Genomic DNA, 13,896 nt, shown 5'->3' on the forward strand with positions numbered 1-13,896 from the left:
CATATTTATTTATTTAACCCTTCTCTTACCAGGTTAGTCCCAAAGCATGAGACAGATGGACACACACACACACACACACACACACACACACACACACACACACACACACACACACACACACACACACAAATAAATAATTAAAATACCTAGAGTCAGGAACAAGGCAGCCTACCAACCAATTCATTCATTCATCATTGTACTTATAAGAGCTTTAAAATAAGCCAGAGCGACTTCAAGTCTTTTTTTGAAGGATATTATAAGTGAGGGGAGCAGAGCACATAAAAGTTTTCCTTCCCAATTTGGTCTATTGAACCAATGAAAAGTATCTACAGTACATGAGCTTGTCACTAAATAATAACTACATTGAATCCATTGGAACACAGGTTCTTCTTTCCATTTCCTGAATAGTAAAGATTTTGAACATACAAGAAGTCTGCCCGTCAGCGACAATATGTAACGGATGGAAAATCTGCAGCATGAGAAATCTTCAGCTACCTTTAAGAAGAACGCTTCTAAGTTCTCTGGACCATCCGTTTTTTGGGGATCTAACTTAACTGAGGCTTCATGTAACTCATCAACAGAAAGAGATCTTTACCATTTTGGTCCATATCACAACCTGTGGCGTTCACAGATACAGAGTTGGAGACAGAATGAAACAGTGAGCCACAGGACACAAAATGCTCATTAAAACAATTCAACATAGTAGATCCGATATACAGTAGTGCCAGAGTCTGTGGAAATGCAAGGAAGTATCTCATTATAGTTTCCTATGGCAGATAAAGATGTCATGGTTTTCCAGCAAGTGGTACTGTAACTGAAAGATAATATTCTACTAAAGATAGATTTTGAAAGCAATTTCTTAGCTGCATAAAATGGAGCCGCAGTCTGCCTCAGCACCTCTTTCTAGCCTTTGCTCAGGCCTTATTTCTCACGTGTAGGAGACTAGATAATTCTGCAGTAAACGAGTGATTATCTTGGCCCTTATACTTATGCAGAGGTGCATGTCTATCAATGATTTACGTTTAAAAAGAAGTGTTCAACATGTTTAGTGACTCATTTTATAATTATGTGTGGTTTACCGTTCAGAACCCTTTGTCTGTAATTGCAGCTACAACAGTGTTCAACGGTGTAGCAAATACACCGACTGCCAAGTATTTATGGGGGACATTTTGTCAAGATTTGGATTATAGATGATCTTCCAGGGAAATTAATATTTCCACCTGAGTTATTGAGGGTTTCATCTATCATGGAGACTGATGTAGTCTCCACACTTCACCTATAGCAAGGGCAACACATTCTGTCTCATCTCTCTGGTACATGTACACACACAGGCACACACACGCAGATTCTCACAAAGATATACAAACACATAATGTCAAAAAGTGCTTGTCTGTCATAACCGACAGTGTAGATGAAAAAAGAAGAGAAAAAAAAATGAATTAACGTGACAGTGTTACAGAGCTAGCACAGAAATAGCCTTCTCCCACCATGGCGCTCCATTGAGCATTCTCAGCAAAGAAATCTGATCTGGAGCTGGATTTACAAATGTAAACAAACACTGTCTTAATAGTGTAAAATGATGATCAACTGCCATACTGTCAGTCATATGAAAAGAGAAGATATTACATTTTAGAGTACAAAATGCTCCAATGGAATAAAACAATATAGACAAGGAAGCCAGAACCGAAGTTTCAACAGAGGCTGCTAAACTGTAATTCTAGTTTTGGGTTATAAAGTGAGTGTGACTTGATCCATCTAAGCCCAAACCACTCAGCCAAACCCCTGGTGCCTGAGACTCATTTAACTCTATCCCAATTGGTTCTGAAGCAGAAAAAGAGCTGGGATTGCCCCAGTGGGAAGCTGAAAATTGGAATTGAAGTTACTTTTTCTTTTCTTTTTTAAATTTCCTACAAGTCCCGTGTGGAACTGTGACTGTGGGTGATGTGTGGTTGAGACAAAGGCAAATACAGTACTGTGTGTGTGTGTGTGTGTGTGTGTGTGTGTGTGTGTGTGTGTGTGTGTGTGTGTGTGTGTGTGTGTGTGTGTGTGTGTGTGTGTGTGTGTGTGTGTGTGTGTGTGTGTGTGTGTGTGTGTGTGTGTGAAAGAGAGAGAAAGAGAGAGAGATAGAGAGAGAGAGAGAGAGAGAGAGAGAGAGAGAGAGAGAGAGAGAATGTATGAATGAGAATGATCAATCGTCAGTTGACATGCACTATACATAGAGGTTTTATTTGCCACTTAAGCATACAGGTATGTGCAGTGAAATGTTGGTGTGATGATCCACAGATTGTGCTAACAATGACAGCAATATAATAACAGGGTATAATGCAAGATAAAAAAGGATACGGGGGGGGGGGGGGGGGGCTCTTTCCATGTCTGTTGTGAGTGACCTTTTGATAACTCAGGCACTTTCCTGACCACAGTGGCGCATTGATTGCTGAGGTGTTGTTGGTCCTTCAGAATCCTTGAGGAGCTATTTCCGTACCAGACGGTGATGGCCCCTGTCAGAATGCTGTGTGTGGTAGCTGAGTGGAAGGATCTCAGAATGTTCTCAGCTGTCTGAGGTGGTACAGGTGCTGCCTAGCTGTCCTTGCCATATAGTGTCCGTGTGTATTGTCCATCAAAGTCCTCAGTGATGTGCACAACAAGGCAGTTGAAACTGCTCATCATCCACTGTTGTCCCCTTGATCATGAGGGGGGGGTGCAGGTCCTCTGCCGTCACATACACAATTCCACAATCATCTCCTTGGTCAAGAAGAGGCTGTTGCCCTAGCACCACCTCCTCAGTCCAGGTAGGCCTTCTCTGTGTCATCAGCTAACTTTATTGTGTTTTTCTGGCCCCACAGTCATGTGTGTATAGTGAGCACAGCGAAGGACTCAGAATGCAACCCTGGTGGGCTAAGGTGTTGAGGGTGAGGGCGCCCACCTTGACAACCTGGGGTCTGACAGTAAAACACTCCAGGACCCAGGCACACACAGAGAAGTTCAGTCCCAAGTTGGACCGTTTAACACCTCCTTTAACAACCAGCCTGGTGGGGACTACTATGGTGTTAAAGGCTGGTTTGAAATCTATAAATATCAGGATTTTTCTATTTGCCTTTGCATGTTCCTTTCTGTATCTCTCTTTTTGTTCACACATCATATAGAAACAATGTCAGACTGTTGTCCCATTGGGCACTCGCACACACGCACACACACACACACACACACACACACACACACACACACACACACACACACCTTGAGGACAGGAACGAGAGCAGGAAGGGCCTCAAGGCGTTGGCCAATCAGAGTTCAATGCTCAGAAGGGAAATCCCTGTAGGCCTGCCCACTGTAACACCCACCATAACGCACGCACGCACGCACGCACGCACGCACGCACGCACGCACGCACACACACACACACACACACACACACACACACACACACACACACACACACACACACACACACACACACACACACACACACACACACACACACACACACACACACACACACACACACACACACACACACACACACACACACACACACACACACACACACACACACACACACACACACACACACGAATATAGACTTGAACACAAATGGAAATTCACTCCCATGGTAAGACATTTACAGTAGATAAACATTTATCCATAAAATCAAACAGACACACTGACAGATTGACGGATTGCACGCCGATGCATGCATGCATATACACACACACACACACACACACACACGCACACACACACTGCGGGGAACACTGGAGGACACATATATCCTCTTTCTCACACACCCTCGTACATGTTCTCCTATACGTTAGGTTGCCATAGCGCCTAGGGACCAAGAACAGTACAGAGAGGACATCGAGAAGGACTGTGGAGACAGACACACACACACACACACACACACACACACACACACACACACACACACACACACACACACACACACACACACACACACACACACACACACACACACACACACAGGGGAGCTGGATAAAAATACTGTGCTGACAAGTCAATTAATCAGATGTGAAGGTGCTGAGCTGAACAATCCCTTACAAAGCTGGAGTTCAAAAACAACGTGTGAGTGTATATAAGTGTAGGTGTGTGTGTGTGTGTGTGTGTGTGTGTGTGTGTGTGTGTGTGTGTGTGTGTGTGTGTGTGTGTGTGTGTGTGTGCGTGCGTGCGTGATTGTGTGCGTGCGTGTGTGTGTGTGTGTGTGTGTGAAGCTGTCGATCAGATTAGATACAAAATATCAGTGTTGAAATCTATAATCTAAATTATTTTATCTTCAAAACTGTCTGTTTTGCCAATAATTATTTTTTGCAGCCATGAAGGCTGAGATTTGAAGTCATTGTAGTTCCACACCTGTCATCATTTTATTCCCGTTTTGAATCTTTGATGGCTCAGTGCAGAAGTCAGAAGCACAACAGATACAGTACCTGTACATTTTGGAACCAGATTGTACAATGTGCAGTATGAAGGCTGAATATTAAACGTCATAATAGAATTATATCCCACATATACCCAATACTTCAGCTCTCATTAGAATGTATACACATTATCTCATCAATGTGCCGTCAACACCATCAAACTGTGGTCACTTTGGCCTGAAGTTAACCAACTGACTGACTGACAAATTCAGAGTGGTTGTGAAAGGTGTCAATCACCAGCAGTGACCACGGTAATGTCAGTGCTGTGTATCCTCCCCCAGGAAGTGCTGTCAGGTCAATGGATCACTGACATCCTGACACACGCACAAACGCACGCACGCACGCGCACACACACACACACACACACACACACACACACACACACACACACACACACACACACACACACACACACACACACACACACACACACACACACACACACACACACACACACACACACACACACACACACACACACACACACACGGATGGGATGTCAACAGTTAGCTGGTTAGCTGTTTATTAAAAGAATTATATGAATATGCTTATCGGATTATTGCACCCTATTGTTTTCACGGGAGACTTCCCAAATCACACCTGCAGTAAGTGGAACTATTGCCCTAATTCAAAAACTGTAACCTATGTGATTCTAATCTAATATACTAATATACTCACACACTCAACAGACTCAACACTCTGTGCACTGTCACTATAGCTGCCTCCAAGCGGAATAAACAGACACATTTAAATAAATAACACCGCCCAAAGGGACATTTAAGGATACGTTTAAGGCATCATCTCTGCTGCACAGCTGATAAGCGCTGATACTTGATCGGTTTTCATGAGGAGGCTTGTTCCATATAGAGGTCAACGGGTAACTTATCTCTCAAAGATGAAAGCATTTCACTTTGCTTATCTTTGCCTGAATGACATCAGAGGAGTTTTGAGTGTTGGGTTTCATATCTTGAGGTTGGTTTGTACGGGCATGCTGTAGCATATTAGCTTGTAGCGTTGTGTTATCAGACTATAAGGTGCGGAGCTGTTTCCTATTGGATCCCTATACATTATAACAGTAACTAAAGTATAGGATATATAGCCTATATTTTTTCTAATATATGTTTTGGGGCTTTTTCTTCCTTTATTGATAGGAAAGTAGGCTGACAGGAAATGGGGAGAGAGATGGGGGAGTGACCCACAGCAAAGGACGGCAGGATCGGGTGTCGAACCCGCGACGCCCTGTCAATGTGGTATGCGGGCGCCCATTATAAGATATATTAATGAGCATTAATGACAGGTCACAGAACAACTGGTTCAGTATTTCATTTAAGGTGTTGGTTTAAAAGCTTTATTTGATGCTCCCCATTGGTTGGCAGTGCAGTGAAAGCCGGTTTCATCAAACATGCAAATTATGTTCTGCAGAAAACTGCTTCCCGCTAAATTGCTCAAGGTACACAGGGACGTGCCGCTATTCTATTATGCTTCGATCTACCCGAGCCACTGTGGAAAGAAACAGACAGAAACATAAAATACAGACAGACAGGGATAGCAGACAGAAAGATAGATAGACAGGTTGATTTAATAATGACCTTTCATATCATTCAGGGACAGAGGTGTTTACAAATAAACAGAGCACAGTCAGAGCTCTTTACCCAGTAAACAGTACTAACAGATGTGTTTACATTCAGCAAACACTGCCAACCGTTGATGATTTTAACATTCATACCTGGCCTCTACTGCATACCTTGGATATATACAAGAGTTGAATACGTGTTAACGTTTGTACTCATCTCCCTTTTGCCTAGTTCAGACTAAATAAAGCAAACCTTAAATGTTTGAAACCAATTAATAAGCAGGTGACCTACTCGAAAGTAATGTTTGAACAATTCAACATATATCCTGTAATTAGAAAAGGTGAACCAAAAATATGACTATATGCTGCACTGGCTATTTTATTTTGTCCAATAAATAGTTTAAAGGTTTTACATTCAGCAAAGCAGGCAAAGCACATTTATTTAATTTTATGAATTATATCATTTGTATCAGCTACTGTACATGTACAAAATACTTTAATCTCAAGCAAAGAGAAACGCTTTGTACCAGATTTAACTTCTAGCTAATTTACATCATCTGTAGTCCCCGCTGTGTTTGTATAGCACATTTCAACAAGACAACTCAAAGTGCTTTACACAAAAGTGCATTTGAATACAATTAAAAACAGTTAGCAAAAACTTAATAGAATAGGATGTCAGAATACTGTAAGCTGAAATAAAACATAAAATAACAGAATAAAGTTATAGTGTATATAAGACATTAATCAAAAACTTAATAAAAGGCAGCAACAAACAGAAATGGCTGAAGCTTTTATTTAAAAGAACTGTGTTTTAGCAGACATGCAGTTTTCTGGGATTTTGTTCTAGATACGGTACGCTGTGCATAAAAAATGAACGCTGCTTCTCCACGTATAGTTTTGACTCTGGGGACAGATACGTCATTTTACATGACAATTAATTGTCACGCAAATAATTGCGGTTAACAATTTAATCGTGATTTTGTCGTTGAACACTGGAACATAATATTAATAAGAATGACATTTCTGTTTGGCTTTTAGGCTTTGAAGTTGCACAGGGCAGATATGACAAATAACCTGAATATATTAAGAAATGTATTTAATAACTTTATACTTTAAAAAAAAACTATAAACAGTGGAATCTATAAGCTCACAACACATTGTGAACTTGTAGATCTGCTATTTCCACTTTTTTTGAAAAAGTTTGAAAATATATGAACATTTTTCAACATGGAAATAATTATGCAAAATAATTGCAGAATCAGCTTTTTTGTCACATCACAGGTTTACAGAAGTAACAAAGTGGGGGAAATTTGTTTTTGTGCATAGTTCTCATCGTATTGTTATTTCCATAAAAAGGGAAAAAGAAGAAGGGGGGGTAAGGGGGAAAGGAACAAAACAAACAGCAACAGCATACAGGTAGCAGCAGATGTATACTCTGCATGATTATGAACGTTAGTTAAGGTGCTAGAAAAAAAAAAGAAAAATAATCAGTGTGTTCTACATGGGATTAAGGTGCAAAATGTCAGCTCGTGTCGACCGCATAATCCACATAAAGTAGACTGACACTGGTATAATCCGCAAGTAGGTCCACGAGGAAGAGCAAGGGAAAAGTCACTTGTCCCTGGTATAATCCACAGGTAGAGACCAGCCTGGCGACACCGCCTGTCATTAGGCTGCTGAACAAGGCTCGCGATGATGTAATAATTGTGACGGACCTACTGACAGGTCTCAATTATAATGTTCATAATGTAGCACATGATCAGACATTTATTCTGGCCCTAAACCATTAAGTACTTTTAAACCAGCAATAGTATTTTGAAATCAGTCATTGAGTGTAAGCCAGTGTAGTTCTTAGAAGTATAAGTGAATTATCTAGTTTCTTAGTCGTAGTGAAGACATTTCTGAGTCAACTGCAGAAGTCTGATCAATTCTTAGGGATACCTGTAAAGTCTACTGAAGTGCATGGAAAGTCCTTTTTTTTATCCTTTTGAAACATAAGTCCTTTAAATGTTGATATATTATTAAGGTGATAGCAGGCTGACTTTGTAATTGTCTTAATGTGGAACCCTGTTGAAATTCCATACCAACATTTCTGTCTTTCAACATTACCGATTGAAGCTGAGCACTGACTTTTAATAGTTTTTCCTTGGCTCAAAAAACAATTACAGTCAGTTTTGTCTTTGTTTAATTGAAGAAAAGTCTGACACATCCAATTGTTGATATGTTCAATGCACTTATTAAGTGCTTGTATAGGACCATAGTGTGATATGGTTATGTAAATGTGTGTGTCATCAGCATAATTATGGTAACATATTTAGTTGTTTTCCAGAAGCTGAGCCAGTGGGAGCATGTAGGTGTCGAACAGAAGAGGCCCCAGAATGGAGCCTTGGGGAATTCTGCATGTCATTTTCATCCGCTGAGATGTGTAATTATTACCTATAGACATGAAGTAGTCACAGTCCTTTAAGTACAGTAGGAGTTGTCATTTGATTAAACAAAACATTTTTTAACTACTGCAATTTTGTGCAGTATGGAACTATATTATTGAGACTCACATTTTGATGCCAAACCACATTTGTCAGAAATCCACATGGCAAGGGCTGTATTGTTGTCTGGCAACTATTGAACATTCTATGAAGAAGCATTAAGATCAAATGGGGTGGAAGCTATTTCAGTTGTAAAACTCTTGGATGAAATCACAGGAATATTTCTATGGGACTATGGTCCATTGCATAACTCCACTAAGGGTATGGCTGCATGCGTATAGAAAGTATCCATCATTTATTGCAGCTTTTCTCTGATGCTTTGGAGGGCTGAAAAGAAACTAAGCTGCATAGAGCGGTAGAGTCCAAGGTAAACAGAGAGGGGTAGAGAGCTACAAAATGACAGAGGTGGAGAGATATACAGATACAAAGATGAAGACATACTGTACTGTACATGTAGAGATCAGTGGTGGAAGAAGTGCTCAATACCACCATGTAGAAATACTCTGTTACAAGTGCAAGTCTGGTATTCAGAATTCACTTGAGTGAAAGTAGAAAAGTATTGGCAAAAAAATCAAAATACACTTAGAGGACAAAAAGTAAAAGAGCTCATTGTGCAGAATGTCCCAATTCACAAGTTTCCAAATGTGTAAAATCCTATTTTCAATTAGCATAAGTATACAGGGCTGAAGTGGTTAGTGTATATTTTGTAAATATAATCTACATCTACAAAATAACTAGCAATTAACATTTTTGAATAATTGTAGTGAAGTAAAAGTTAAATATTTGCCTCTGAGATGTAGTGGAGTAGAAGTAAAAGTATTGAAAATTGGAAATACTCCAGTAAAGTAAAAATACATCAAAATGGTACTTAAGTACAGTACTTGAGTAAATGTACTTAATTGCTTTCCACCACTGGTAGAGATAAACAGGTGTAGAGAGATAGGAGAACTTAGAGAGACAGACAGGTAGACAAAGAGAAATAGAGAGGTAGACAGCAGACAGCAGACAGCAGACACACAAAGAGAAATAGAGAGGTAGACAGCAGACAGCAGACAGCAGACAAACAAAGAGAAATAGAGAGGTAGATAGCAGACATTAATACTGGGAATTGGGATCCTGCTGGGACTTTTGGAACGGGACCGTGGCCATGTACCTATGGAAGTAAATAGTGCATAAATCTACAGCATGTACAATAAATCACAAGGGCATTCGTAAAGCAAGAAAGCTGACAAAAAAATGAAATTGATGTCAAAATGCACCTGGTCTGGCTTTCTCTAATGCCATAGGTCAAAGACATTGCCACACAGAGCTGCTACACGATAAAGAAAGCAGTTGTGCACAGCTTTTGATGCACTATACAGTCACTGAGGACTACACAGCAGTAGTTCTAAAAAAAAATGTGTGCCAAGGACCCCCAAATTTATATATATTTGGCCACGGACCCCCATTTGAAAAGGTTTTGAGCCAGGGACCCCCTGGCTTAAGATTTATGTAAAACAAATATTTATTTTCAAAAATAGCAGATGTACGAGCTCACACAGCGCGTCACTTTGTGCCGCTCTGTGAGCTTGTAGATCTGCTATTTTTGAATAGCCAACGTATGGATAAAGTGGTTGAAATGATTCTATATTAACTAATTTTGCTGGGGACCCACTGCTATACAGTATGGTTACATTATGCTGCTGACTGACAACCAATAATGTCAATGACTTTCAGGTTTAAAGAGGTTTGTGTGCTCCTCAGCATCACCTCAACATGGTAGAGAACGAACAAACACATATCCAGGTGGTGACTTCTCATACCATTAGCCTCATAGCATAATTGCCTAACTCATATTTGTAAGGTTTTCAGGAGAGATAAAACAAACAAAATCACTTTCTGTCTAAGTCACCTAGATGACTTAGGCAGAAAGTAAAAAAACATTTTTTTTCCTAAGTCATGTTTATCTGCCTTTATTTATTTATGTCTCTCCTAAAACTGCTGATTCATCCTGCCTTATTGCCTATGTTCTCAGCCTCCTTGTTTACATTCAAAATAATTTCTGACTTAAAATCACTTTCTGCCTACTGTAAGTCATTCTAACGTTAATTACAACACTTGGTCTATCTTATTGCATTCACACACTGTCATTGCACAGGTGGAATTGTCCCACACTCCCTAATGCAGTCTGCAGTGTACCATCCATGTCACTGTAGGCTACCACAATGCTAAATTAAAGTTAGTGTAAGCAAACAGAGCGACTACTAAAATGAACTCTAGCCGGGAGATTTGAACAAAACAAAACAAAAAACAGGCAGAAACACCATTATATTATGTTCTCCACACAGATATCGTTGCTCAATAGGGAACTAACACAGAAACCACTCATTTCGGAAACGAAAGCCCCAACAAAAGAAAATGTGTTTAGAAAATGGGAAAGCGCTGTTTGACACTACCCACTAGAAAGCTACGACAGCTTAAAACTGAAATATACATTGCAAAATAAAAGTCTGTGAGTAAAGAAACTACTGCGCAAGGAGAGAGATTTGACTGTTCAAGTCATTATAACTTCTCCTATGGATGCCCAGCAAGTTACATCACTCACACCTCTTAATTCACCAGGCATCCAGTGAACACTGAGACCCACAGGTGCATTGCATCCTCGTTAATGAGGCCCCATTCAATGACTGGAGAGCGCAGCAACCAATTAGGGCTTTGACACAGTTCTCTCATCCAGACAGCGAGACAATAAAAACTCAGCTCATAATAACAATATATTATACGTATATCAAATTTTTTGCACTGCAAATTTTTATCCAAACATGCTCGCTCTCAAAAGACCCTGTTGCTTGAATGAATAATGGCAGGTACTAAATGAAAACTGAGATCATCTTCACCAGTGAAAGCACCCTCTCCATCAGGCAATATCATGCAATAGCAAGCATCACTGCACAAACAAATGGATACTACACAGTAGGGAGAAAACATTTTATCGTACACTAAAAGAAAGACCAGTTCCTCATGAAGAAAGGATGACTGATTAATTCTGTCAACAGTAGCACAGGCGATTTAATGTGGGACACATCTCAGCAGGCTCTGAGATTCATAGAGATTCATAGAGATTCATAGAGATTCAAAGTTTGAGTACTGCTGCCAGTTTGTGAAAATAGTCAGTCTCAGCTAAAGCAAGAGATACAGAAATTCAGAGCAATTACATAACATCTGAACTGCACATTAATCACTTAGGGCCTACGGTAAGTGATTAATGTGGCCTATTAGCCCTAGGGCCCCTTATGCCCTATATACTTCGTTGTATGACAAATAGCAAAAATAGCCAATCTACAAGCTCACGACACATCACAAACTTACAGATATGCTATGTTCGCTATTTTTGAAAAAAAGAAATAAAAGTGAAACATTTCAATTGTGGCTAAAATGTGGCTAAAATGTCACCATAGCCTTATCATACTGCTTTTCAAATTCACCCAGCACGAAGATCAGACCATTTTGAATATTTGTCCCTATACTGGTGCTGTGTTTTGAGCAAATCCCTGATTGAGGTGTATTTCGTTTTCTACTTGTACTGCTACCAGTACTACACAACATAGTATTTTCTGACACAGGACAGCAGGAGAGAGACATATGTAGTGACAGAAAGCTAAAGTAGAGGTGAGTATTTTTGTGTTCCATTCATAATACATGAGAGGGCAGTGGTATATCAGCATTATAACTACCACAACGCAAGTGCCTTAAACACCCATAGCCTTGGTATAATCACGACATATCATTGCCTCTGTATATGTATTATTTCTTTAATATCATGGTTGCCAGCGATTCATAGCAATATTCACCCACAATTTTAACCAAAACCTCTCAGACAAAGTGTAGCAATTGGATATCATCATTCATTATAACTTCAATGCATTCCAATGGGGAGTTCCAGTTTAACCCTGTTATATACTATGACTTACTGTAAATGTTTCCATTCACTGTGAATCTCTAACGGGGCAAGTCAACTCATGTAAATAATCTGTTATTTTATGTGAGCAGCAACTTTGCGATTATAACTACCTAACAAAATTCATTTCCATAAATGACAACTTCCCAAAGAGAAGAAATAAACTATATTTTCAATCTAAATGCAAAACCTGCTCCCGCTATCTGTGGTGTGTGATGTGTGCTGACTAAAGTGTGTTTGTCAGTCGGAGTTGTTATTTTTCTCTGCAGCATACGCCTCAATGGGCTGTCTGTCTCTTTGGATGGAGCTGGGGAAGACAAATTGACAGTTTCACACACATCTGTCTATGTGCATGTGCACACATACACATACGCACGCACGCACATACGCACGCACGCACGCACGCACGCACGCACGCACGCACGCACGCACACGCGCGCACACACACACACACACACACACACACACACACACACACACACACACACACACACACACACACACACACACACACACACACACACACACACACACACACACACACACACAAACGCACGCACAAACTCAAACACATACATCACTCATAGTCAGTCCCCTCTCTCACAAGTAACTCCCTAAAAATGCTCCCATACAGACTCACAAACAAACACAAACACATTGTCTGACTCACTAATTGACTGACAGCTTATTTTCAGGGCCTAAATGAACACAAAGATAGAGTTGATGCTGTGAGGCAGAACAGGGTAAAGTAAAAAAAATCACACCCTGTGTGAAGGAAGCGGTGCCTTTGGGGCGGGGCTTAACTCATTTCAGTTCGTCCCTATTGGTGGTCTGAGTCCACTTACCAAATTTGTACTTGGTAGCATGCTGCAAACTGGAATGATGGCTGTTTAAAGCCCAGCCAATGGGCAGACAGAGGGGGCGGGGCTTAGGTAATTACATTTCGTCCCTATTGGTGGTTTTAGTGCATGTACAAAATTTGTACTCCGTAGCATGCTGCGAACTTGAGTTATGGCTGTTTAAAGGCCAGCCAATGGGAAGACAGAGGGGGCGGGGCTGCAGCAATTCATGCTTGTCCCTATTGGTGGTCTAAGTCCACATACCAAATTTGGACCTGGTGGCATGCTGCAAACTGGAGTTATAGCTGTTTAAAGTCCCGTGCCCTAAACGGGCGGACGGACATAACAGACGCTGGGGGTCCCTGGACCCCGCTTTGATAACTTCAGCAATTCATGCTCGTCCCTATTGGTGGTCTAAGTGCACATACCAAATGTGGACTTGGTGGCATGCTGCAAACTGGAGTTATAGCTGTTTCAAATCCCGTGCCCTAAACGGGCGGACGGACATAACAGACGCTGGGGGTCCCTGGACCCCGCTTTGATAACTTCAGCAATTCATGCTCGTCCCTATTGGTGGTCTAAGTGCACATACCAAATGTGGACTTGGTGGCATGCTGCAAACTGGAGTTAT

The sequence above is a fragment of the Gymnoscopelus microlampas genome (genome assembly GCF_963454915.1).
Source record: "Gymnoscopelus microlampas genome assembly, chromosome: 3".
Classification (NCBI taxonomy): Eukaryota; Metazoa; Chordata; class Actinopteri; order Myctophiformes; family Myctophidae; genus Gymnoscopelus; species Gymnoscopelus microlampas.